The 27,932-nt window shown below is 38.6% G+C and overlaps 1 long non-coding RNA gene across 1 annotated transcript; it reads right to left on the bottom strand.

Annotated features, from left to right (window-relative positions):
• Positions 1 to 2,130: 2,130 nt before the first annotated feature.
• LOC109195639 (uncharacterized) lies at positions 2,131 to 27,838 on the bottom strand. Its single transcript, XR_002057192.2, has 3 exons — positions 27,786 to 27,838; positions 2,820 to 2,993; positions 2,131 to 2,145 (listed from the first exon to the last, which is right to left on the bottom strand). It is a non-coding gene; the product is annotated as an uncharacterized LOC109195639 (long non-coding RNA).
• Between the last annotated feature and the right edge of the window lie 94 nt (positions 27,839 to 27,932).

The following is a 27,932-nucleotide window of genomic DNA, read 5'->3' on the forward strand; positions in this document are numbered from 1 at the left end:
CAGGTCGGCTAAAAAATGGCTGGTGCCACTAAGGCAAACACAACAAAAGAGATGGACAAAATGGTAAACAGAGAACTAAACTATACTGGGAAAAACTAAACTACTGACCCTGAACAGAAACACAAACCTGAACACGACTAACAGCCAGCAGAAAACAGATGACGGTTGGGCAGCAGGGAAACACACGGATGAGACATAGTGGATACACAGACAGACCAGCCCAAACTACAAAGACAGAGGACGCGACTTAAATACACACAGGGAAACACAGGGAGATTACACACAGGTGGGGAACACAGCTGGGAATAATCAACAAGACGAGACAGAGGTAAAACTGAACACACTCACATGAGACGCAGACCTTCACAATAAAACAGGAAACGGGAACAAATCCTTAAACATGAAATAAAACAAAACACTGACAACATTAAATCGTAACAGGTGCGTGCGTCGCTTTAAGAAAAAGTCACGTGATCGATACAGCTGCTGCGCCCAAAAACCCCGCAGAATTACTATCGCAAAGAAAAAAAACCATATTTCTCTACAACAAAACGAGCCCGAAAGAAAAGGAAAAGTTTGTGCTGTGTGGGATCATTTCGATCTTTTAACTGCAAATAGTTTGTCTGTCTTTGTTTCAGTGTGATCTATCAGAATAGGAAAAACAGCAATGTGACTTGCAGTGTAAAATATTTATTTCACTTTATGCAGGTTAAATCTGTTCTGCTGAGCGTTCTCAGACAAACAAAAGCACCTCCTCAGTGTTTCGGCATTACAGAGCCAAACATGAAAATGAGGAGACAAACACACTGAGAATGAACACAGGTAGGCCTATATTGACGCCGAACAGCTTTATCATCATTTTTTTTTTATTAATAATTGTTTTATTATTTTGAAATCAAGCATCTAGGAAGACTGTTCTGGACCAGGCAGTCTTGATTTTTATTATAAAGGACTGCCAACCCCTTAGTATTGTGGAGAGTGTTGGAGAGGATCCTTTAACGTACTGACGGAATAGGAAGACATCTTATCTGAATCTTATCGGTATGCTCGATGGCCAGTCCAGCTATGGTCGTGCCATCAGTTAACCCTTCACGTGCCAGCTGTGACACGCGTGCCCAGGGTTGCCGACCCCTGCTCTAAAGCATCTGATTTGGATTCCTGAGATCAAATATATTTTCCTTTGGCTTTGTTTTCTTCCCATTTGTGGCTTTAATGTAGTGTTACATCCTGTTTGTTTGCTTCCATCTGTACACATGTCCAGATTCACTGTTATGTTTCTATTCTTACATTGCTGTGTGATCACTGTTCCCTCTGCTGACTGATGTGACCTTTTGTATCTCACACTGATACTTGTCATATTTGTATCTGCGCCTAAAAGATAAAAAGTTTTCCATGTTAAAACATAGCTCCACCTCCTGCAGTTCTCCCTCTGAACCACTAGATGTCTCTGTTATCTAAATGAAGACGTGCAGCACAGCAACCACAGCAGCGCTCAGATCACACGTGTCCTGTTATTATGTATAAAAGCATGAAACAGGTGAGACAGGTGGGATCAATATTAATGTTGTGGAAATATATGAAAAAGCAACAGAAGAGTGAAAACATTTGGTGTTTCTAGAAAGATCTTTCAGCTCATAGCTGCTCACAGACTGTATTTACAAGTGACAAACTGCAACTCTACAGTACATCTACAGTATATATCAAATCTATTCTGTATTCAAATCTATTAAGTGATGTTTGAAAGTCTTTCCAGGTGAGTTTGATCCAGGAGGGTCTGAAGCCAGAGTCAGACAGAGACTGTGCAGAGACTGTAGAAGGACAGAGCAGCAGCAGAGCAGTCCAGATACACTGATGATCCTCTGTCAGATCCAGAGGGACACACAGGGATGATGCTGGACTCTACATTGTGTCTGACAGTGGAGCTGTTCTCAGAGCAGTTTACTCTGCAGCACTGACAGTCATCTGCACTTCATTCCTCTGTCAGTCACTGCTGGATGAAGCTCTCCTCTCCACCTCCCAGTAACATGGCCCAGTCAGAGCGTCTCTACACACAAGCTGCTGCTGCTTCAACCTCTCTGGATCATCAGGACACAGCTGCTCCTCTCTCAGCACACACACCGTCCTGTTTACCATCATCACCTCCACCTGCAGAGAGAAGAAGGAAGAGCAGAGGAGATAAACGAGTGTTTCCAGAGACTCTTCATCAGCTGTCAGTCAGTGATGCAGCACATCCAGTATAAAGAGCAGCAGGGACTTCAGTGCTGGGACTGTACTAGGACTCATTGTTGCTTCACTTTCTCTAATCTTTGGATTTTTATTGAAGTTGATGAAGATGTTTTTCCCTCCTAGTTTGAGTTTGGACTTTCATTCATTAGAAGAACCTTGGTGTGTCCACTCTGAGCTCTGTAGGAACCCCAACAACAAGCCCAACAATCCAGATGGACGGTTCCAGCTGTTAACTGGAGGAATTCCATCCAAACATCTGCTCTCACTAAAGTCTTCCTCACCTACAGACTGTGTTCTTCACTGCTTTAAACTTGGAAATGAATGCAGTCATTGGTCTGCCTGCTGCTTTGTTCAGAGAGCTGATTGGCTGTTGACAGTGTTTGATCAGAGCGTGTCAGCAGTTACTATGGTGACCATAAAGGCAGAAACAGGAAGTGTTTGTGTCCAATCCTGAAGCCTGTCACCATTCTCCTCTCACAGCTTCACTGAGAAGCTGCAGCTTTACAGGAAACACTGGATCTTTGTTTCATACTGACTGTGTTTAGTACAATACTGCTGACAGCACCACCCACTCACTCCATCACTCTACTTACACCAGAGTCTCCAGTCTGTAGTCTGGACTCTGCTGAAGATCAGACAGCTGTTTCACATCTGGATCCTGCAGCTTGTTTCCCCACAGCTCCAGCTGTCTCAGATGGGAGGGGTTGGACTTCAGTGCTGCTGCCAGATAATCACAGCTGATCTCTGACAAACCACAGCTCATCAATCTGTATAAAGAATGAAAGATGTAAGTTTATTAGACAAAGTGTGAGCTTGAAATCATTCAGTGTTTCATCATCTGTTCAGAGCTGAAGAAGGTTCAGAATGTAGAAGTTTAGAAAATGGAAACTCCAAACAGCTGAAGCCAACAGGAAGCAGCTTCAAACAAACACAACAAGAGAAAAAACTTCTTTCACCTTTCCCTAAACAGGAAAGTAAATTAAAATTTCTTTTTTGTATATAGTTAAGTTTGATATTACAATACTTTGAATCTTTTTTTTTGTTTATTTTTAATGCTACGCACGTGTTTATCCTTTGTGTCGTTGAATGTTAGAGGTCTCAGGGATAATGTTAAAAGGAAAGCAATGTTTATGTTTATCAAAGGGCTAAAAGCGAATTACGCCTTACTACAAGAAACTCATTCAAGTGACGCTGATGCCACCTTCTGGTCAAATCAATGGGGTGAAAAAATCCTCTTCAGCCATGGATCTTACCACTCTGCTGGAGTAGCTCTTTGTTTCTACCGATGTCCAGGGAAGGTCGTGACTTTTCAGGCTGATGTTTCAGGGCACTGGCTTGCAGTTGTATTGAATATTGATGGTTCATCTGTGATTCTAGTAAATGTTTATGGGTACTCCTCTCCTACTCTAAAGAAGGTCATGCTGGAAAAAATAACAGATGTTCTTTCCGAGTATAAACTTCTATACCACACAGACCATGTATTACTAGGTGGTGACTTTAATCTTGTTCCAAACGAATGGCAGGATAGAAACCCTCCTAGATATGGTATTAATCAGTGGAATCCAACTTTATCAAATTTCATTAATTCAAACAATTTAAGTGACATATGGAGAGAGAAAAACCCTGGAGTCACTCAATTCTCTTGGATTAAACCAAATGGTAATAATATGTTGTTACGGGTTCGGATTTGAGGATGAGAGTAAAACAATGATAGTCCAGAAGAGGTCGTTCAAACAATTGATTTTAATGAATGCACGCAGCGTGGAGAGGTGTAAACTGCAAAACAGTTGTACATCTCTGCCCAAAATACACTCTAGATTGCTTTTATAACATCAGGGTATTGTAACGCCCCTTCTTGCGTTTACAAGCATATAATTTGCATGTACAGAACATTCATGTATTTTAAGAATTAAATGCAGACACAGAAGTTCCTCCTTGTGGCATACTCTTAAGAATATGGTGATGATCTAAGGCCTTTGAGGTCACCATGGACTGGACATCCTTCCGTCACCTGTAACTAGGCAAACTCAAATACCACAAGAAGCTGAATACATTCAGGCCTTTGCTCAGCTACTATTTTGCTGTACCATTATACTCAGCCTATGAGTTATGATACATATATATTTAACTCACTCATTTTAAAGTAGTTACAACTGCACCTGTAATAAACATGTTAATATTTGATTATGATAACCCCTATAATATAAATTATAACATAATGCCAGCAGCTTCAATAAACACTTTGATGAAATGATAATTAATGCAATGATAATTCCACAATTCCCTCTTTTGACATTCCAATCAGGAATGTCACCACACTTCGTGTTACATCACTCCCTGCTCGGCTCTATGGGTTCTAAGTTCATCCTATAGATGCCCTCAACCCAGCCAGGGTTCACAACCCATTACCTTTACCAACAGTCCTCTTACACAAGGAATGATACAACAACCAGCGATGACCAACATTCCCAAAAATACAGCCAATGAACATATCACTGACATAGCCACACCTTTCCATTGTCCAAACACAGATGTCATCCAGGACGCCAGCGGATTTTCGATACCTGAGTGCTCATGCATTGTTTTAAACAAAATCTTCAGACCCACCAGAGCTCAGGTTACTGAGCCATCTTGGGCAGTATTAATATCGATAAAAGTGCCGCACATGTCTCCGAACATGGCGCATACGCCTCCCCTCTCACGTCAAGGGTCATTTGATTTTACACTCCCATCAGCAAACTCGGACCCAATTGTTCTTCCAACCCCATCATGGCGTCCCTGGTGAGGTTAGAGAGTCTCAGCAGGTTGTAGTGAACCTAATGCGGTCAAAATTTTGATTAGGCGTTACCCAAAGAAATATACTCTCAAATCCTGCAGCTATCAGATTTACCAGCTTGTACTCGTCTGGAACTCCCCTAGGCACTCCTATGGAGTCTACCCAGGTCGGTGAGTTTAGGCGAGGCTCATAAACATGTGTACCCTAGGTCCCTCTTTTGGCCAAAATCTGTCTCTTATGTCTGGCAGCTAATGTTCGCGAGTTATGTTATGGAATAGTCTTTACCTGGTTTCTAATCAGCATGAGTGAAGCTCCCAGTCGCTCTGTAGACAAACGTGGCCTGGCTAAAGCACAGGCAACATATTCAGATACATGTTGTTCTCTAGCATTTTGAGCCACCCAATCAAGCCAGAGGTTACTGTCCTTGAAACCAGTGACACGCTTGATTAAATCCTTAAGCTCCAGTCTAGAGTAATCTGTGGTCAGAAATACTCTCCCTTTTGGTTCCTGTTGCTTTTGAGCTACTGCTCTCAAAGTTAGCATCTGATCAGTCAGAATGGTGATAGAACTTTCTGCGAGCGGCTTAGACTTTGGATCAACTAAATTTACCTAAGCATATCATGGGGTGATTGCAGACCTGTACATCATACGCTCTCCAACTACTATTAACTCCTGTACACTTAATGACGTTACACAAATCAAACGTGAATGAGCTGGTAGACCCTTTAACATAATTCACCTCTATGCCATTATTACTGCTGAGACACTCATCACCTTTACCTGACCCCTCGCGCTTTTGTCTTTCTACCGATCCCGTTTTAGCAACTACAGTCTCAGGAAGTGCTGGACTGGACTGGCCTCCGTGTTCAGACAAGGGGTCTGGAGTACCCTGCAAAATATAAACAGTCAATGTATGTGGAGAGTGTTTTCACAGTTTAAACATAGGTTACTCACATTTCTAACCTGATTATTTCCCAATAAAAGTGAAATCAAACATTGCATTTGATTTCACTTATGTATTATCATGTCCTGGGCTCTATCCATTATATTAACTTTATTCAATCTCAATACTCTTTATGTGTGTGAGCAACGCTTTTAGTTTTATTAAACACAGAGTAAAATACACACCATCCCCATGTCAGCCTGACTCTCCGCTAAAAAACACACTTCAAAGTTTCTATCAGAATTTACGCCTCTTTTGGTTTCAAGCATATACATAACATGCAAAAGTTACTGTTAATGCCCGTTAGACAAGTTTCCATTATCTACAACATTTTGTTTCCCCCGGTTCACCTTCACACATTTCCTGTTCACTTATTGCATATTTATCTTTAAGACCTTTTACCTCAGTAGTTGCTAAGCAGAAACAAAGCAACCTGTGGTCCACCTTTACCCTGTAAAATAAACCCCTGTCATGTTTGTGTCTGTAAGCATGTTTTGCATTCATTCCTGCAAGTTAGAAGCTGTAAAGTTGAAAGCTACATCAAGTCCAGGCCTCTGGCCTGGCCTATATATAAATCATGTGTGTTTGTAAGCGTGCATGCAATTCACCTGCTATGTTCTCATCTTCCCTCAACATGTATCACCTGGACACTCTCACCAGTGAAGCTTAAAACCCTTTTGGACGGCACATTAACTCTAAACAAGCACAGATATGCATTGTGTATAAAATGAACTCAACCTGTAAATAGAGACATCACTGTTATGTCAAACATAAAATAATACTGTACAACACGTTATTAATACAGTCATCCTAAGGCAGATTATATGATAGCATTAAAAGAATCTCCAAATCCCAAATCCCAACAAGTCCTGCTTTTAAATCTTCCCTGACTTTCCCTTCAAGTTCTGCTTTCTTAGTACAATAATTAGGTCCTCCTAATCCCATTAAATCTGCCATATTGATTCCTTCATGTGTAAGTGTCAGATTTCGAGCATCTAAAACTTTACTCAGTCTCTGTTGTGCTAATGACGTCATAGTGAACGCCTGCAAGTTCACATAAGCCACCACACTATGTGTAGTCAGAACTTTTAGTGAGTGTTCTCTCCCTACATGTACTGTTTCCTATATTATTTTGGCAACCCCTGCTGCATGCTGTGCACATTTAGGGTGCCTTGCTTCTGTTGGACTCAACCTCATGCTATCCTACATAAGTACCTGTCTTAAGAGAGACCTCTGCACAGCTCAGACGCCAGTTGCAAGAGCTCTCTAACATTAGAATCATCAACTGTGACTTATATAGTGTTATTTCGGTACTTTATACTTCACACAGTTTTGAACGTTGTTTATATGGGGAGTTCCTCTTTTTTGTGTCTATATTTATTAATATGCCTTGTGCACTAAAGCTTCCTGTTTTTCAGTCTGGCTGAGCACTTGTTTGTGAGTAAAAACTGGCCTCTACAAGCCTTCATAGCAGATACACATTACAAATGCTTCATATATACAGAGAAAAACCCAATAATCCACATTTCACTATTTTGTTCTTCGGTTCAGATTTGGATTCTGTATTGTTCTTTATTTATTATTATTTGTATTCAGATTGTTTATGGCTAGTCTTGGTTTCTTATTGTCTATTTGGGAGCTGACATAGTCTCTGTAAATAAACTTCTTTTGGTGGAGTAGCATCAGGAGAGAAGCTCCAGAGAGGCATCTTCCATGTTAAACACTAAAATATAACATAAGAGATCTTCTCAACGTGTTGTATATTTTTAATATTTCCTTATTATTTTGTCATAAAATAAATCAACCAAATAACTTAAGCTGTGTGACAGCACCTTGCGTTTACGCCGGGCTGTGAGCTGCCCTGAAGCTACACCCCCTTTTACCCCATTTAATTTCTCAATCTTAGTTTAAACTATTCCTGACCTTCTCCCTCTCTCGTCTGATCATCTCAAGTACGTCCTGTACCAAATTTGCTTCCTCTTTTCAAGTCCCACATTTAATTACAAGCTCTAAACTCAGAGCTGAAGTTCCCCTTTTCTAAGTCTGTATGTTCTACAAGAGAGCAAATCGGTAAACAAGTTTATCACAAAGGTTGTTAGGTAAAGGTCACATAGACATTTGCTTAGTAACCCTAAAACAGCACATTTCATATAGCTAATCGCATATATTAACACCCCCCTTTTTTTTAACACATCTCATGTGTTACAAACTCAAAATCCTTCACTCAGGTTTGGGAATTAAAGCAAAAGTTTACTCCTATCGCATTATGTATAAATGCTCCAGAACTTCAAACCTGTGTGTTAACCAGAACATCACCTGTTATACTCACCTTCTCCACTTATGATCCAACCTGTGTTATAAAACAAAAGTTAAAACAGAACAATTATCAGTCATGTGTTCAACCTGAGTCCAGTCTTTTATCAGGGTCCAGTCGGTCCAACCTATGGTCTGCCTGGTCCGTCCATTCACCTTTCCATTCCCACACATTCACTCACACGCATTAACATCTGGTAGTGGTAAACGTCCGCACAAATAATCACATTTTCCACTCTCTGCAAACTCAGTTTATTTATATAATCATTTATTTTCTTTTTAGTTGTTTCTAGGAAAATAGTTCTTTCTGCTTTTAGACTGGATTGGCTCACTGCAATCCTTTTAGACAGGGACCCACAATCTGTCCCATTGTAATTCGGAAAAGGTCACCTTACTTTTTGTTCTCCTGAGACTATTGTCGGCGCCGTTATGCATTGTTTTCTTTTTCAGGCCTGCTTAGAACAAAAATGAGAAAAAAAAAGAGAGCTGAGTATTAGCTCATCAAAGTACCAAACAAAATCACCTGACAGGTTTTTTCTTTATAAGTGCACTGTTACAAAACCCCTCAAACATGTCCATGATTATTAAAACTCCCTCTTTAAAATAAAACAACAACCTCAAAAATCTTCAACAATCTTAAATTTCACCCATAGAACACACCCAAAACGTAAAAAAACTACACCGTTTCGTACACAATATCCCCCTTTAAACATTTTGCCAAACTCACCTTCAACCTTAACATATAAGCACGTTCTCACAATATGTCAACACTAATTTATAAACCTCTTAATCAAATTTGCACCTCCTAACAATCTACCCCTCCTTTAAGGCCTCAATCACACACACAGCAACCTCCTCTGTCATCAGTCACATAAGCTCCTTAACTAATTCTCATATTCAATCACATCTCAACAACTTAACTTGGCAAACGAAATACATGATTACACTTCATCACATTATTTAATTATTGTCAATTTCTTCCTATACTAATCCCTTGTTTTGATCAATCAGTGCAAGAGCACTCCTAAGTCACCCTTTTAAACTAGTTTAATCAGTTTATTCAACATTCACACCATTCTATCACTCATACAAGTAGCAAGCCGATCTTCATTGCGTATGTTTGTGTGTGCTATTTTGCATATATGGCTTCACAGTCTCACAGACACTTTCCCATTCTCCAGTTAAAGAGTCAGTTTTCTCCGTCCCCGAATCACTAACCCAAATTTTACTTCCCCACCTTAAATCACAGCCCTCCTGGTCTTCCACCACCAGTTAGGGCTTGCTGTCAGGTTCCTGGACACTGTAAACAATTCAACCAGAAACTTGCCTTAACATATCCATTCATGTTAACCTGTAATTTCTTCAGACTCCTGGATCTGGAGAATTGGTCTGGGTCTGCTTTACTCCTGAAAATAACAAACTAAAACATTTTCATTATTATGACGGACGCCTAAACGACCCATTTCTCATTTTCTATTCAAAAATACCAATTATGTCATGTATGTAAGCGTGTTCTTCCTTGCGTTATTTGGTCATGTAAATGCAGTGTAAGCTGTTTTCTTCATTGCATGCCAGGTGATCATCTTAATTAAGTGTAAGCAGTTTCTTCATTGCATGAGTGTAAGCTGCTTCTTCATTGCATCCTTATGTATTCATTGCATTTACATGTTGTAATATTTAAAGAAATTAGGTCACTGCTGAACTGTATATAACCACCATCCTTAACATTCTATCATTTCATCAAAGTGTTTATTGAAGCTGCTGGCATTATGTTATAATTTATATTATAGGGGTTATCATAATCAAATATTAACATGTTTATTACAGGTGCAGTTATAACTACTTTAAAATGAGTGAGTTAAATATATATGTATCATAACTCATATGCTGAGTATATTGGTACAGCAAAATAGTAGCTGAGCAAAGGCCTGAATGTATTCAGCTTCTTGTGGGATTTGAGTTTGCCTAGTTACAGGTGACGGAAGGATGTCCAGTCCAGGGTGACCTCAAAGGCCTTAGATCATCACCATATTCTTAAGAGTATGCCACAAGGAGGAACTTCTGTGTTTGCATTTAATTCTTTAAATACATGAATGTTCTGTACATGCAAATTATGTGCTTGTAAACGCAAGAAGGGGCGTTACAATACCCTGATGTTATAAAAGCAATCTAGAGTGTATTTTGGGTAGAGATGTACAACTGTTTTGCAGTTTGCACCTCTCCACGCGGCGTGCATTCATTAAAATCAATTGTTTGAACGACCTCTTCTGGACTATCATTGTTTTACTCTCATCCTCAAATCCGAACCCGTAACATTTGGTGCATTGGCCCGGGGTTGAGGGGGAAAGTTGGAGAATGAGACTGAGAGGGTCCAAGGTGCTCAAACAGGCAGACACGAGTCAGTGGTCGAAGTGAGTGGACATAAGCCGGCTTATTTAAAGGTAAGGCACTACCTGTTGAATTATTTCCAAACAGTGCTGAATTGGATCTGAAAACAAATTGAAAGTCTACTCACTGAAAATTACTGGTAAAGGTCTGTTTTTAATTTTGGTGAAGTTTTCATGAAGTTTACCGGTTGAAGTAATGATAAGGAAGTATAAGTGACAGTACTGAGTAATGAGAATAAAGGAATGAAAAGAGAATTAAAGCAGTTGGACTGCTAAGTGAACTCTTAGAATGATAGGGAATTTGGTCATTGTGTGGGTTCAAGTCCCATTGGTTATGCAACCCTTAAGAACTTTCTCGGAGGTGACGCTCCCTGCTGGATAGAGAAATTTATCCTTCACCTAGCGATGACTAGGGATAGTTTCGGGCAACATCCGAGGAGAACTGGGGAATCTCCAAAACTGTTGAGGGTTGTCCTTAATCTTAATCCTGTTTGGGTTTAGATTGTTGTTTCAAATTACTCTAAATTATCTTAGGACGGGAGCGGGGCTCCTAGGACTGCATCAAGTTCAGGGGTGGGAACCCCCTCCCTTTTCCAGACGTGGGAAAGGGTCCTCCGGCGTGAGGGTATCCCAGGTGGCCACTGCCAATGACTTGGGACCATTGGTTTAAAAATAGCCCCTGGTAGTTTACCAGGTTGTCGTCCGGGACGGCATTGTGCAGTTTTTGGTCAGTAGAAACCCGGTTTCGGGCGTGAAACCTTAACTTAAAACTTTGAGAAAGCCTTGGCTGTGAGATGCCACAAATAGAGCTTCAGGGAAAGTTTGGGTTGGTTAACGCTTTTAAATTCAGGTAGGACACTAGCAATCGGGCCACCGTCGGGGACGGGATAATGGCTAAATTGGTAGCAAAAAACTCAGGGAGTTTTCCGCAGGGCGGTTATTATTAAATTTGTCGAAATTTGGTAGGTGTTTTAAAGGCCTAAAAATCTGTGCAGTTGTAAATATAAAGACGTCTGTAATATAAAATATGAGATCTATGAGTAAGATCAGTCTCTGGGTCAGTAATGCACAGCCGGATGTGCACTGATGGTGTGTGTAAATGCAAATGAGCAGTGGGGACGCGCAGAGAGGGTGGTTTCAGTTTCGACAGTATTGAGCGTTTTGCCAATTTTCCTGTATATAAGAGGTTGGTTTTGCTTATTATGAGAGTATGAATACAGTCTGAATATATTAGTGTGGATGTATAGTAAATGACTGAATTTTGATAGATGTATATTTCGTGAGCCATAAATGTTGGTGGGCTTTATTTTTCAGTTATGTGTGTGTGGGGAGAAGCGGTGAGGACGATGAGAGGTTTCAGTTTTCTTTTTCTTTTTCTTTTGACCTGCTCTTTCTGAACATGGAAGGCATGTCCAAAATACTCGTATGAAAGCGTATCTCGAGTGATTTTAACCGTGTGAATGCTGTCAGTGTTTGATTTGAGTGACTCTGCATGATTTGTCTGAGTGAGTGGAAAGTGGATGTTTGAGAGAGAAAAGGCAGTGTGTGTGAGACGGGTCATGGCGTCTGAAAGAGGTTAGAATATTTAAAAGTGTGTATGAAATATATTTCTTTTTTGATGTAAAGTAGGATGTTTTACGTCTCTGTGTTATAATTTCTATGTTTGTATATAGGCTCTGTCTGCCACAGGCACTGCAGCAGGCTGGTTATTTTGAGAGTGTGTCTGTGTCTATGTAAATGAGATGCCTGTGACTTATTTAGAGTGATATTTCCTGTTTACTAATGAGTGGCTAATGACTGACTGCAGAGCCTGGGTGAAGGACGACGTATATTGGTGTTTTAAGGGAAGAATTGCTTTTATTTGTAGTTTGTTGGCATTACGGTTGTTAAATACGATGACTACTTTATGATACATGTCTGTCTCATTTTGCATGTGTGCGATTGGCTTTCAAATGTAGTTTTGTAATGTAACCTGTACACTCCATGGAGGAAACAGACCATGGAGTTTTGGAAGAAGATAGCAGAGATATGACTGGCTTTACGTTTAGTCTTGTGTTGACTCCAATAACGGATGGTCAGACAGGGCTGGTTGAAACAGAGGTGCGTGTTTGCTGTGAAATAGGGGCCACTGACCATGACTCAAAACACAAAGGCTGTGAGATTAAAAATTACTGTGAGTAACGGTTTGACTTTTGACTAGGGAAATAATATGCTTGCTTTTGGGACTATGAAGATATTTGACTTTGAGTGATGTTATGAGAGGTTGACTTTATTTTTCTGTTTAAAAACACATAAGTATATGCACTTAGTACACCCACTCAAGAAATGATTGTGTGACTGATGCTACAAAACTGACCTAAAGAATGGTGATGTGTGTGAGTGAAAGAGCGCTATTTCAATGTGTGTGAGTGAAATGAAGGCATATGGTTTTTAGATAGAATTACTGATTATTTGTAGACTGAAATTAAAAGGAAGTCTCTGCAGAAGCTGTAGAAACAGGAAACCGTGTGTGTGTGTCTGGGACAGGAAATGCATGCCCATAAAAGGGAAGCTCACGGTGACAAGTGTGCACCCAGAGTAGAGAGAGAGATTTAACTCTGGGCAGATGAAGCAAAAGGGAGGTTTTAAGATAAAATGAATATGATACTAATTATATGCTTTAGTGTGCCAATACAGGTGGACTCTCTCAACTTTGCAACCTTGAGTTCAGCAGCAGAAGAGTAGATTAAAAGAATTGGGAGAAAATAAGCCAGTCTTTGGCTCGAAATTGTGCAGCTTGAGCTCTCACTTTGTCCTTGACCCCGAGAAGAAACGCAAAGGACAGCCAATTTCCTGATGAAGACCGATAGAACATCGTGGACGTGAAGAAGTAACGGAAGCTAAAAGACAGTGCAGGCGAAAGCAGTAACACTGACAACGACTGATGAGTCCAGCAGCATGGGAGACAGCACGTGATGCAACATGCATGCTGGTGAAGAACAGCGTGATAAGTCTGCTTGAAGGCACTGACTGTCATATTTGCCAAGCTTGGAGCAATCTTGGAAGAAAAGACTGAAAAGATGAATGGAGAAGAAAACAGAGCAAATGAAAATAAGACTGAAGGAAGAGGAAATACTGAAAGATCAAAACAGAGAAGAAACACACTGTGTTTGCTGGAGCCCTGAAGCCCGAACAGGACACTGTGAATGGAAAAGGACCAGTGAGAGATGAAGCTGGACGAGTTTGACTGCGAGAAGATAGGAGATGATTGGATTGAAATGGAACCCTGAACTTGTGATAGTTTAGGGATGTCCACCACGTCACAACAAAGAGGTAAACAATACAAAAGGTAAAGATAATCAAAATAACTGACAACTATATTAATGAATAGAAAACACACATATACAAATTGTTACATGTGAGATTATTTTTGAAACGAATCAGAAGTGAGATAGTTTGAATCTAGAGCTCAGTGAAAAGATGCATAAATTAAATATGAATACATGAAAATGCAATGAATACATAAGGATGCAATGAAGAAGCAGCTTACACTCATGCAATGAAGAAACTGCTTACACTTAATTAAGATGATCACCTGGCATGCAATTAAGAAACAGCTTACACTTAGTGTATATTGACATGAATACAGGAGAATGTAATGAAGAACGCAATGAAGGCATGCAATGAAGAAAACAGCTTACACTGCATTTACATGACCACATAACGCAAGGAAGAACACGCTTACATACATGACATAATTGGTATTTTTGAATAGAAAATGAGAAATGGGTCGTTTAGGCGTCCGTGATAATAATGAAAATGTTTTAGTTTGTTATTTTCAGGAGTAAAGCAGACCCAGACCAATTCTCCAGATCCAGGAGTCTGAAGAAATTACAGGTTAACATGAATGGATATGTTAAGGCAAGTTTCTCGTTGAATTGTTTACAGTGTCCAGAAACCTGACAGCAAGCCCTGACTGGTGGTGGAAGACCAGCAGGGCTGTGATTTAAGGTGGGGAAGTAAAATTTGGGTTAGTGATTCGGGGACGGAGAAAACTGACTCTTTAACTGGAGAATGGGAAAGTGTCTGTGAGACTGTGAAGCCATATATGCAAAATAGCACACACAAACATACGCAATGAAGATCGACTTGCTAATTGTATGAGTGATAGAATGGTGTGAATGTTGGATAAAGTAGTTTAAAAGGGTGACTTAGGAGTGCTCTTGCACTGATTGATCAAAACAAGGGATTAGTATAGGAAGAAATTGACAATAATTAAATAATGTGATGAAGTGTAATCATGTATTTCGTTTGCCAAGTTAAGTTGTTGAGATGTGACTCAGTATGCAAATTAGTTAGGGAGCTTATGTGACTGAGGATAGAGGAGAAGTAGACTGTTACGAGCTGAAAATTTGGTTAAGAGGTTTATAAATTAGTGTTGACATATTGTGAGAACGTGCTTATATGTTAGGTTGAATGTGAGTTTGGTAAAGTACTTAAAGGGGGATATTGTGTACGAAACGGTGTAGCTTTTTACATTTTGGGTGTGTTCTATGGGTGAAATATAAGAGTGTTGAAGATTTTGAGGTTGTTGTTTTATTTTTAAAGAGGGAGTTTTAATAATCATGGACATGTTTAAGGGGTTTTGTAACAGTGCACTTATAAAGAAAAAACCTGTCAGGTGATTTTGTTTGGTACTTTGATGAGCTAATACTCAGCTCTCTTTTTTTCTCATTTTTGTTCTAAGCAGGCCTGCAAAAGAAAACAATGGATAACGGCGCCGACAATAGTCTCAGGAAAACAAAAAATAAGGTGACCTTTTTCTGATTACAATGGGCGAAGGAAAGAGGCCACGTGTGGGGATCTGATCAGATTGTGAGTCCCTGTCTAAAAGGATTGCAGCGAGCCAATCCAGTCCAAAAGTATAAAGAAATATTTTCCTAGAAACGACTAAAAAGAAAATAAATGATTATATAAATTAACTGAGTTTACTGAAAGTGGAAATCTGATTATTTGTGCGGACGTTTACCACTACCAGATGTTAATGCGTGTGAGTGAATGTGTGGGAATGGAAAGGTGAATGGACGGACCACGCAGACCATAGGTTGGACCGACTGGACCCTGATAAAAGACTGGACTCAGGTTGAACACATGACTGATAATTGTTCTGTTTTAACTTTTGTTTTATAACACAGGTTGGATCATAAGTGGAGAAGGTGAGTATAACAGGTGATGTTCTGGTTAACACACAGGTTTGAAGTTCTGGAGCATTTATACATAATGCGATAGGAGTAAACTTTTGCTTTAATTCCCAAACCTGAGTGAAGGATTTTGAGTTTGTAACACATGAGATGTGTCACAAAAAGGGGGGTGTTAATATATGCGATTAGCTACATGAAATGTGCTGTTTTAGGGGTAATAAGCAAATGTCTATGTGACCTTTACCTAACAACCTTTGTGATAAACTTGTTTACCGATTTGCTCTCTTGTAGAACATACAGACTTAGAAAAGGGGAACTTCAGCTCTGAGTTTAGAGCTTGTAATTAAATGTGGGACTTGAAAAGAGGAAGCAAATTTGGTACAGGACGTACTTGAGATGATCAGACGAGAGAAGGAGAAGGTCAGGAATAGTTTAAACTAAGATTGAGAAATTAAATGGGGTAAAAGGGGGTGTAGCTTCAGGGCAGCTCACAGCCTGGCGTAAACGCAAGGTGCTGTCACACAGCTTAAGTTATTTGGTTGATTTATTTTATGACAAAATAATAAGGAAATATTAAAAATATACAACACGTTGAGAAGATCTCTTATGTTATATTTTAGTGTTTAACATGGAAGATGCCTCTCTGGAGCTTCTCTCCTGATGCTACTCCACCAAAAGAAGTTTATTTACAGAGACTATGTCAGCTCCCAAATAGACAACAACAAACCAAGACTAGCAAAAAACAATATGAATATAAATAATAACAAATAAAGAACAATACAGAATCCAAATCTGAACCGAAGAACAAAATAGTGAAATGTAGATTATTGGGTTTTTCTCTGTATATATGAAGCATTTGTAATGTGTGTCTGCTATGAAGGCTTGTAGAGGCCAGTTTTTACTCACAAACAAGTGCTCAGCCAGACTGAAAAACAGGAAGCTTTAGTGCACAAGGCATATTAATAAATATAGACACAAAAAGAGGAACTCCCCATATAAACAACGTTCAAAAATGTGTGAAGTATAAAGTACCGAAATAACACTATATAAGTCACAGTTGATGATTCTAATGTTAGAGAGCTCTTGCAACTGGCGTATGAGCTGTGCAGAGGTCTCTCTTAAAACAGGTATTTATGTAGGATAGCATGAGGTTGAGTCCAACAGAAGCAAGGCACCCTAAATGTGCACAGCATGCAGCAGGGGTTGCCAAAATAATATAGGAAACAGTACATGTAGGGAGAGAACACTCACTAAAAGTTCTGACTACACATAGTGTGGTGGCTTAGGTGAACTTGCAGGCGTTCACTATGACGTCATTAGCACAACAGCGACTGAGTAAAGTTTTAGATGCTCGAAATCTGACACTTACACATGAAGGAATCAATATGGCAGATTCAATGGGAACAGGAGGACCTAATTATTGTACTAAGAAAGCAGAACTTGAAGGGAAAGTCAGGGAAGATTTAAAAGCAGGACCTGTTGGGATTTGGGATTTGGAGATTCTTTTAATGCTATCATATAATCTGCCTTAGGATGACTGTATTGTATGTTCTCTATTGTGGCTCCTAAGCTTTGGAATAACCTTCCTCTTCACATTAGGCAATCGACATCAGTGCTGGTTTTTAAATCCAGATTGAAAACGCATTTTTATTCACTGGCTTTTGACTCAGTGGTTGACTGACTTGTATTTACTTATATTTTATTGTTTTTGCTATGTTTATTATGTTTATTATTTTTATCGTATTTATTATTCTTATGGTATCTATTATGTTTCTATTGTTCAGCACTTTGGTCAGCCTTGTGTGTTTTTAAAGTGCTATATAAATAAACGATGATGATGATGATGATGATGATGATTAATAACGTGTTGTACAGTATTATTTTATGTTTGACATAACAGTGATGTCTCTATTTACAGGTTGAGTTCATTTTATACACAAGGCATAACTGTGCTTGTTTAGAGTTGATGTTCCGTCCAAAAGGGTTTTAAGCTTCACTGGTGAGAGTGTCCAGGTGATACATGTTGAGGGAAGATGAGAACATAGCAGGTTAATTGCATGCACGCTTACAAACACACATGATTTATATATAGGCCAGGCCAAAGGCCTGGACTTGATGCAGCTTTCAACTTTACAGCTTCTAACTTGCAGGAATGAATGCAAAACATGCTTACAGACACAAACATGACAGGGGTTTATTTTACAGGGTAAAGGTGGACCACAGGTTGCTTTGTTTCTGCTTAGCAACTACTGAGGTAAAAGGTCTTAAAGATAAAATATGCAATAAGGGAACAGGAAGCGTGTGAGGGTGAGCCGGGTGAAACAAAATGTTGTAGATAATGGAAACTTGTTTAACGGGCATTAACAGTAACTTTTGCATGTTATGTATATGCTTGAGGCCAAAAGAGGCGTAAATCCAGATAGAAAACTTTGAAGTGTGCTTTTTAGCGGAGAGTCAGGCTGACATGGGGATGGTGTGTATCTTACTGGGGTTGTGTTTAATAAAACTACAAGCGTTGCTCACACACATAAAGGGTATTGAGATTGAATAAAGTTAATATAATGGATAGAGCCCAGAACATGATAATATATAAGTGAAATCAAATGCAATGTGTGATTTCACTTTTATTGGGAAAATAATTAGCCAAGAAATGTGTATTGAACTCCCCACATATATTGACACTGCGCAACTATGAGTGGGCCATGGAATCAAGAAACTGTTATATATCTGTTTTAAACTAGCCAACATAGACTCACCACAAAATGATGTGGGATGTTGCCCTGCAGTGGGGGCAGAAAATCATTTGCAAACCAGGGATGTTATGTTGATTATCATATCCTTACTTATGTACACACACACACACAGAAGGGGAAATTTCAAAACAAAACAAAAAACAACTTGGCTTATCCTGTCAAGCACAGGAGCAAAATAAAAATCTCTTTGGGCTCTATTAAAAATTTCTTTAGTAAAAGTGTAAAAGGCCAAACCCAAGAGGTTGGGCAAACAGGAAAGTCCCTCCAGTATCAGGAGTTAATAGTCAGGAAACATTTTACACACTAATGCCTTCTTTCTTAAAAACTACTGACTCATAAATGCCGATAGACATACAAGTCCACATACATCCAAATGTACATTTAGACATTAAACGTCGAGACGCATGTACACACACATTGGCACACAGGCACAGAGTCTAACTGAAGAGCTTAACAAAGCAGACGTGGCATTAGGGTTTGTGATTTTGCCTGATATGATATTGTGAACCAACTTTGAATAATGACAGGAACCTTAGATGAACACAGTAGGTTAGTAAGGGGTAGCAGAGAGAGGGTCAAAGCGAAGGTAGTGGACCTGGGAATGGTGTAGTGACGTCTTTGGAAGACGTCAAAAGAGGGAATTGTAATATTTAAAGAAATTAGGTCACTGCTGAACTGTATATAACCACCATCCTTAACATTCTATCATTTCATCAAAGTGTTTATTGAAGCTGCTGGCATTATGTTATAATTTATATTATAGGGGTTATCATAATCAAATATTAACATGTTTATTACAGGTGCAGTTATAACTATTTTAAAATGATTGAGTTAAATATATATGTATCATAACTCATATGCTGAGTATATTGGTACAGCAAAATAGTAGCTGAGCAAAGGCCTGAATGTATTCAGCTTCTTGTGGGATTTGAGTTTGCCTAGTTACAGGTGACGGAAGGATGTCCAGTCCAGGGTGACCTCAAAGGCCTTAGATCATCACCATATTCTTAAGAGTATGCCACAAGGAGGAACTTCTGTGTTTGCATTTAATTCTTAAAATACATGAATGTTCTGTACATGCAAATTATGTGCTTGTAAACGCAAGAAGGGGCGTTACAATACCCTGATGTTATAAAAGCAATCTAGAGTGTATTTTGGGTAGAGATGTACAACTGTTTTGCAGTTTACACCTCTCCACGCAGCGTGCATTCATTAAAATCAATTGTTTGAACGACCTCTTCTGGACCATCATTGTTTTACTCTCATCCTCAATTTCGAACCCGTAACAATGTATTCCTATTTAATTAGTGCATCTTTTCACTGAGCTCTACATTCAAACTATCTCACTTCTGATTCGTTTCAAAAATCATCTCACATGTAACAATTTGTATATGTGTGTTTTCTATTCATTAATATAAATGTCAGTTATTTTGATTATCTTTACCTTTTGTATTGTTTACCTCTTTGTTGTGACGTGGTGGACATCCCTAAACTATCACGAGTTCAGGGTTCAATTTCAATCCAATCATCTCCTATCTTCTCGCAGTCAAACTCGTCCAGCTTCATCTCTCACTGGTCCTTTTCCATTCACAGTGTCCTGTTTGGGCTTCAGGGCTCCAGCAAACACAGTGTGTTTCTTCTCTGTTTTGATCTTTCAGTATTTCCTCTTCCTTCAGTCTTATTTTCATTTGCTCTGTTTTCTTCTCCATTCATCTTTTCAGTTTTTTTCTTCCAAGATTGCTCCAAGCTTGGCAAATATGACAGTCAGTGCCTTCAAGCAGACTTATCACGCTGTTCTTCACCAGCATGCATGTTGCATCTTGTGCTATCTCCCATGCTGCTGGACTCATCAGTCGTTGTCAGTGTTACTGCTTTCGCCTGCACTGTCTTTTAGCTTCCGTTACTTCTTCACGTCCACGATGTTCTATCGGTCTTCATCAGGAAATTGACTGTCCTTTGCGTGTCTTCTCGGGGTCAAGGACAAAGTGAGAGCTCAAGCTGCACAATTTCGAGCCAAAGACTGGCTTATTTTCTCCCAATTCTTTTAATCTACTTTTCTTCTGCTGAACTCAAGGTTGCAAAGTTGAGAGAGTCCACCTGTATTGGCACACTAAAGCACATAATTAGTATCATATTCATTTTATCTTAAAACCTCCCTTTTGCTTCATCTGCCCAGAGTTAAATCTCTCTCTCTACTCTGGGTGCACACTTGTCACCGTGAGCTTCCCTTTTATGGGCATGCATTTCCTGTCCCAGACACACACACACACGGTTTCCTGTTTCTACAGCTTCTGCAGAGACTTCCTTTTAATAATCAGTCTACAAATACTCAGTAATTCTACTAAATCTTTATCTAAGAACAATATGCCTTCATTTCACTCACACACATTTAAATAGCGCTCTTTCACTCACACACATCACCATTCTTTAGGTCAGTTTTGTAGCATCAGTCACACAATCATTTCTTGAGTGGGTGTACTAAGTGCATATACTTATGTGTTTTTAAACAGAAAAATAAACTCAACTTCTCATAACATCACTCAAAGTCAAATATCTTCATAGACCCAAGTAAACATATTATTTCCCTAGTCAAAAGTCAAACCGTTACTCACAGTAATTTTAATCTCACAGCCTTTGTGTTTTGAGTCATGGTCAGTGGCCCCTATTTCACCGCAAACACGCACCTCTGTTTCAACCAGCCCTGTCTGACCATCCGTTATTGGAGTCAACACAAGACTAAACGTAAAGCCAGTCATATCTCTGCTATCTTCTTCCAAAACTCCATGGTCTGTTTCCTCCATGGAGTGTACAGGTTACATTACAAAACTACATTTGAAAGCCAATCGCACACATGCAAAATGAGACAGACATGTATCATAAAGTAATCATCGTATTTAACAACCGTAATGCCAACAAAGTAGAAATAAAAGCAATTCTTCCCTTAAAACACCAATATAAGTCGTCCTTCACCCAGGCTCTGCAGTCAGTCATTAGCCACTCATTAGTAAACAGGAAATGTCACTCTAAATAAGTCACAGGCATCTCATTTACATAGACACAGACACACTCTCAAAATAACCAGCCTGCTGCAGTGCCTGTGACAGACAGAGCCTATATACAAACATAGAAATTATAACACAGAGACGTCTGATAAATTAAATAATATTTACAAGGCCTTAAATTGCACAACCTACATAATTTAGACAAAATTTGAATTAACCCTCCAAGGGAAAAACTCTAAGTTTTTGATCATCAATGACAGTCTCAGTTCCAAACTGTATCTGCTCTAATGCCTAAGTTTCCTAAGTAAAATTTAAAAGCGTCCAACGCCCAAGCTCCAAGCTTTATCGCCCAAAAAAGTGCATAAACCGTTCCAAACGGTAAAGTGGTCCAACCACTAGCTATTTAGGAGCGTCGTTTTTCTCCACACTTGCCAAGTGAACTATCCCTCCCAGAGGTAGATGTCGATCGTCACCGACAAATAGGAAGCGTCACCTTCCGACAATGCACTTCCTAGAACATCCCACAGTTCCGTTCTACAGAAATTTAGTTGTATTTTAAAGACATCCTATGAAACCACCAAACCGACTTTATTGATGTCCAAGCCCAGCTTTATATTCAATTATAACTGTATGACCATATACAGATTTCAAATGACCTATATCCTAAATTCAGTAGTCCAACTACTTTAAATTCTCTTTCCTTAGCAGTCCAACTGCATTTCCTTTAATCAGTACTGTCACTTAACCTTACATTATCATTACTTCAACTTCAATTCTCATGAGATTTTCACCAAAATCAAAAAACAGACCTTTACCAGTAATTTTCAGTGAGTAGACTTTCAATTTTGTCAGAACCAATCCAGCACTGTTTGGAAATAATTCAACAGGTAGTGCCTTACCTTTAAATAAGCCGGCTTATGTCCACTCACTTCGACCACTGACTCGTGTCTGCCTGTTTGAGCACCTTGGACCCTCTCGGTCTCATTCTCCAACTTTCTCCCTCAACCTCGGCCAATGCACCAAATGTTACGGGTTCGGATTTGAGGATGAGAGTAAAACAATGATAGTCCAGAAGAGGTCGTTCAAACAATTGATTTTAATGAATGCACGCTGCGTGGAGAGGTGTAAACTGCAAAACAGTTGTACATCTCTACCCAAAATACACTCTAGATTGCTTTTATAACATCAGGGTATTGTAACGCCCCTTCTTGCGTTTACAAGCACATAATTTGCATGTACAGAACATTCATGTATTTTAAGAATTAAATGCAAACACAGAGGTTCCTCCTTATGGCATACTCTTAAGAATATGGTGATGATCTAAGGCCTTTGAGGTCACCATGGACTGGACATCCTTCCGTCACCTGTAACTAGGCAAACTCAAATCCCACAAGAAGCTGAATACATTCAGGCCTTTGCTCAGCTACTATTTTACTGTAACAATATACTCAGCCTATGAGTTATGATACATATATATTTAACTCACTCATTTTAAAGTAGTTACAACTGCACCTGTAATAAACATGTTAATATTTTATTATGATAACCCCTATAATATAAATTATAACATAATGCCAGCAGCTTCAATAAACACTTTGATGAAATGATAATTAATGCAATGATAATTCCACAATGTCCAGAATAGATCTCTGGTTGGGCTCGTCTATATTGTATAGATATGTTTCACATGTGGCTATCTCAGCAGCCCCGCTGACAGATCACAGTACTATTACTCTTAAACTTAACCCTGAAAATAAAACACAATTTAAAAAAGATTACTGGAAATTTAATGCAGATCTGTTAACTGATGATGGGTATGTTAAGATGATTAAAGCTCTCATCCATAAAATTTACAATGATGGAACAATTGGTACTTACACAAACAGATGGGAATTTTTTAAGTTTAAAGTTAGAGAATTCTCAATTACGTTTAGTAAAAGGGGAAGTAAACAACAAAAAGAGTATGAAAGCAAATTACTTTAAAATATAAATAACTATTGTAATAGACAGTTTATGTCAGAGGCGGAGAAGAAATCTCTTTTGTCTTTACAGGCTCAATTAGATGATCTATACAAGAAAAAGGCTCATGGAGCATACATTAGGGCTCGTGCAAAATGGATAGAAGAAGGTGAAAAAAGTACTTCATATTTCTACAATCTGGAGAAATGGAGGCAAGAGAAGAAATCTATTAATACCTTAATTGTAAATGGGGAAGAATGCACAAATCATAAGACTATAGCAGAAGAAATACATATGTTCTATTCAAATTTATACTCATCTAAATATTTAACTACTGATTCAATTGCCTTTTTTGATCAGATTGAACCTTATATTCCAAAAATCGATTCTGTATTCAGAGAAATTTGTGATTCTGATATATTAATGGATGACTTAGATCAAGCCTTAAACAAACTGAAAATGAACAAAGCTCCTGGTCAGGACGGCTTGACTGCCATCTTCTATAAATTCTTCTGGAAAGAAGTAAAAGAATTTTTCTTCAAAACTATTAGGAAAATCATTAGCAATGAATCATTAACAACGACAATGAAACAGGGTCTTATCTCCCTTATTCCTAAACCTGGTAAAGATAAAAGATTAATCGATAATCTACGTCCAATTACTCTATTGAACACAGATTATAAAATTTTTGCTCATGTTATTGCAAATAGATTAAAGGACGGTTTAGATCAGATTATTAGTGAAACACAATCTGGGTTCCTTAAGAATCGTTCTATCCACAATAATATTAGATTAGTTTTGGATTTATTGGACTATAATCACTTAATTGAAGATGATGGTGTGATTCTTTTTTTAGACTTTTATAAAGCATTTGATACGGTCGAGCATCCTTTTATTTTTAAAGCTTTACAGTATTTTGGTTTTGGTAAAAAATTCATAGATTTAATCTCTTTGTTATACTCTGATATCAATAGTTCTATTTCTTTACCTTTTGGAACATCTAAACGTTTTAACATTAGTCGAGGAATCCGTCAGGGGTGTCCAGCTTCTCCGCTACTTTTCATTATTGTAACAGAACTTCTGGCTATTTTCATAAAACACAATCCAAATATTCAAACACTGAACTTGATGGGAGCCCCACTGATTATAAGTCAGCTTGCAGATGATACTACACTGTTTTTAAAGAACATGTTACAGGTTCCTCTCGCACTAAATGAAATTTCACTATTTTCAAAGGCTTCTGGTTTGTACCTGAATATTAGAAAATGTGAAATATTAACTATTCATGATGGTAAACCCAGCATCTCTCTTAACATAGCTGTAAAAACTGAAATTAAATATTTGGGTATTATAATCTCAAAGAATATAAATAATAGAGAAAACTTAAATCTTGAGCATATTACCCAAAAATCTAAAAAGATCTTAATCAGCTGGTTACAAAGAGACCTTTCTATCTTTGGACGTGTTCTACTTACCAAAACAGAAGGTATCTCGCGACTGATTTATCCATCTCAATGTTTATATCTTTCCAATAGACTAATTAAGAATATAAATCAAATTAACTTTAATTACATTTGGAGAAATAAGCAACATTATATTAGGAAGAATGATGTAGTGAAGTCTTTAGAAGAAGGCGGATTGAATGTGATTGATTTTGAAGCATTGGATGGTTCCATCAAACTTAAATGGTTGCAGTCTTTCATAAATAACTCAAATAATATTTGGTTTTACTTCCCTAAAGTAATCTTTTTACTTCCCTAAAGTAATCTTTGAGATTACTCAAAGCTTGGTGGCATTGAATTTCTCTTAAAGTGTGATTTTGAAATCTCCAAATTACCAATTAAATTATCTAATTTTCATAAACAGGTTCTCCAGTACTGGAAAATGATTTCCAAGCACAATTTTTCTCCACATACAAATTCGATCTGGAACAACCGATGTATATTGATAAAAAGAAAATCCTTCTTTTATAAGGATTGGATGGATCACGGAATTTGGACCGTTCTACACCTTTTAGACAATGACGGCAATGTATTATCGTATAATAAATTTATTGATAATTATGGCTTAGTATGTACTCAAAGTAAATTCATTAAAGTTGTCAAAGCCATTCCCCCTGCAATGATTCAGATGACTAAAGCCAGTTTAACCTATTCTTCCTTTATAATCCGTGAACCATCCTTATTTATCGATGACCGGCAATTTAAAGGAAAGACTTGCAATAACAAATTTTTAAGGACAATTCTAACCAAGCAACTTTTTCCTTCTGAATTAACAAGAAAATATTTGTTTAAAGATTATAATTTTAGGTTTTTGACCAAGTATCTTTCCTTTCCAATTCCGCCAAAAGCTAAAGAAATTCACTTTAAAGTGTTAAATGCCATATACCCGTCCAAGGATTATCTTCACAAGAAATTCAATATAGATACGAACACATGCACATTTTGCAACACTGATATTGAGACTACAGAGCACCTTTTCTACTCATGTGAAAGCACCAGATTTTTTGGGGATGGTTTCCAGTACTGGTTAACCTCTAAAAATATTGACTGCCCTTCTCTAACCTTTCAAGTAATTAGAGTTGGCCTACAAACAGAAAATAAGAAAATAGAATTTGGGATTAACAACCTATTTATAGTCGCAAAATTCTTCATTCATAAATGTCGCTTCTTGAAAATTACTCCGATCTTTGCTGCTTTTAAAAATGAAGTCTCCTTATTGAAGGCTTCATTAGGCAAATGTAATGTTAATAAAGCTCACACCTTACTTGATTTTTTGATGCTGCTTCTAAGCTAATGTAGATAGACTGTATGTGCGTAGACTGTACGCTTTTTTTTTTTTTTTCTTTCTTCTCGCTGTATGAGAGTCCAGTTATTCCTCAATATTTATGGATGATGTTCTTTCAGTGTTGCACTTTGTAGACGCTCCCTGAGCCTCACAGCCAGCTGCACATGGACCAGCTGACATTACCCAGCATTAGAGGCGGCTGTAAAAAAATGGATTTTCCTATTTAAATGGTTTTAATTTGAATAAAGCGATGTTGATTCATTCAATCCTGAATGGATGTTTAATATAAATGTATTTTGCCAGAATCTCAGGTTAAAGCTCCCAAAAGCATTTCAACAACAAGCAAACAGATAAAACAGTAAATGAGAGCAGCTAAACACACAAAGATGGAAACACAGAGCGTGGATCGTTCACTCGACGGCACGTACACGGACACGCCGTCGGGGCTGAAAGTGGACAGCTCACAGATCCTGAAGCTGCAGGTTTCATCTGTCTCCAACCAAAACTGAGTGAACCAGCAGCAAAAGAAGATCCAAACTACGCTTTACGTTTGATGAACATGGTCATGAATTCTCTCTGACTTTGACCTTTACTTCCTGCACAGCTCTCTCTCTCTCAGTGTACTTCAAGAACAGTTTACCTTCAAAAATCTGTTTTCTGCATTATTCACTGCTTATTACGCACCAGTCTGCTGTTGTGTTCACTGCTGTCGGCCTCCGAAAACAAAGCCTCATTTCTGCTGTTCAATACTGAAGAAATTGAAAGCTTTTAAAATGATGACAGATTACAAACTCTCAGCTGTGTCTGTAATCAAACCTCTGTAACTTTGCTTCACTTCAGCAGCATCAGCTCATGTTCACATGTTGATTCATGGTTTGCTTCAGTTTTTGATGGACTGCAGAAGATTTTGAAGGTTATCTGCTATAAAAAGCCAGAAGAGGAAAATCTGCTTCATGTGTTTCTGTTTGATCCTCAGTGACTTTGACACAAAGGCCTCTGCTGTGATGATCACACCTCTGATCAAGTCTCACAGTGTTTGTTTTTATACATATGGATATGTGCTGATAAATGATCAGAATTAGAATATTTCCCACTGTCTGCTGTGTGCCGTGACCTTTGACCTGCTAAAGACAGTCAGCTGTGGATTATTCATTGTTGTGTCTGATACTTAGAACTGTGAGGAAGAACACTACACAGTTAATCAGGGTCCCCTCTCTCTGAATCAGGAAAGGTGGGCAGGCCGCGTGTGGGCCGCGGGCCATACGTTGAGTCTCACTGTTTGAAATGTGAACATTGTTCTGCTGCAGTCAATGGACTAAACCAGAGAAGAAGAAAACAGACTTTACCATGAAGATCCTCAGTGTGGATCAGTATAATATCAGCCTGATGTCTGCAGTTTAGTGTCAGCACAACTTTCACATCATATTCATCTCAGCACAACTAAAACATGCTGACTGACCTCAGAGTTTCAAGTCCACATCCTGGACTCTCCAGGAAACCACACAGATGCTTCACTCCTGGATCCTGCAGGTTGTAGTTCCAGCTCAGGTCCAGCTCTCTCAGATGGGAGGGGTTGGACTTCAGTGCTGCTGCCAGATAATCACAG

The sequence above is a fragment of the Oreochromis niloticus genome, unplaced genomic scaffold, assembly GCF_001858045.2.
Source record: "Oreochromis niloticus isolate F11D_XX unplaced genomic scaffold, O_niloticus_UMD_NMBU tig00001726_pilon, whole genome shotgun sequence".
NCBI lineage: Eukaryota > Metazoa > Chordata > Actinopteri > Cichliformes > Cichlidae > Oreochromis > Oreochromis niloticus.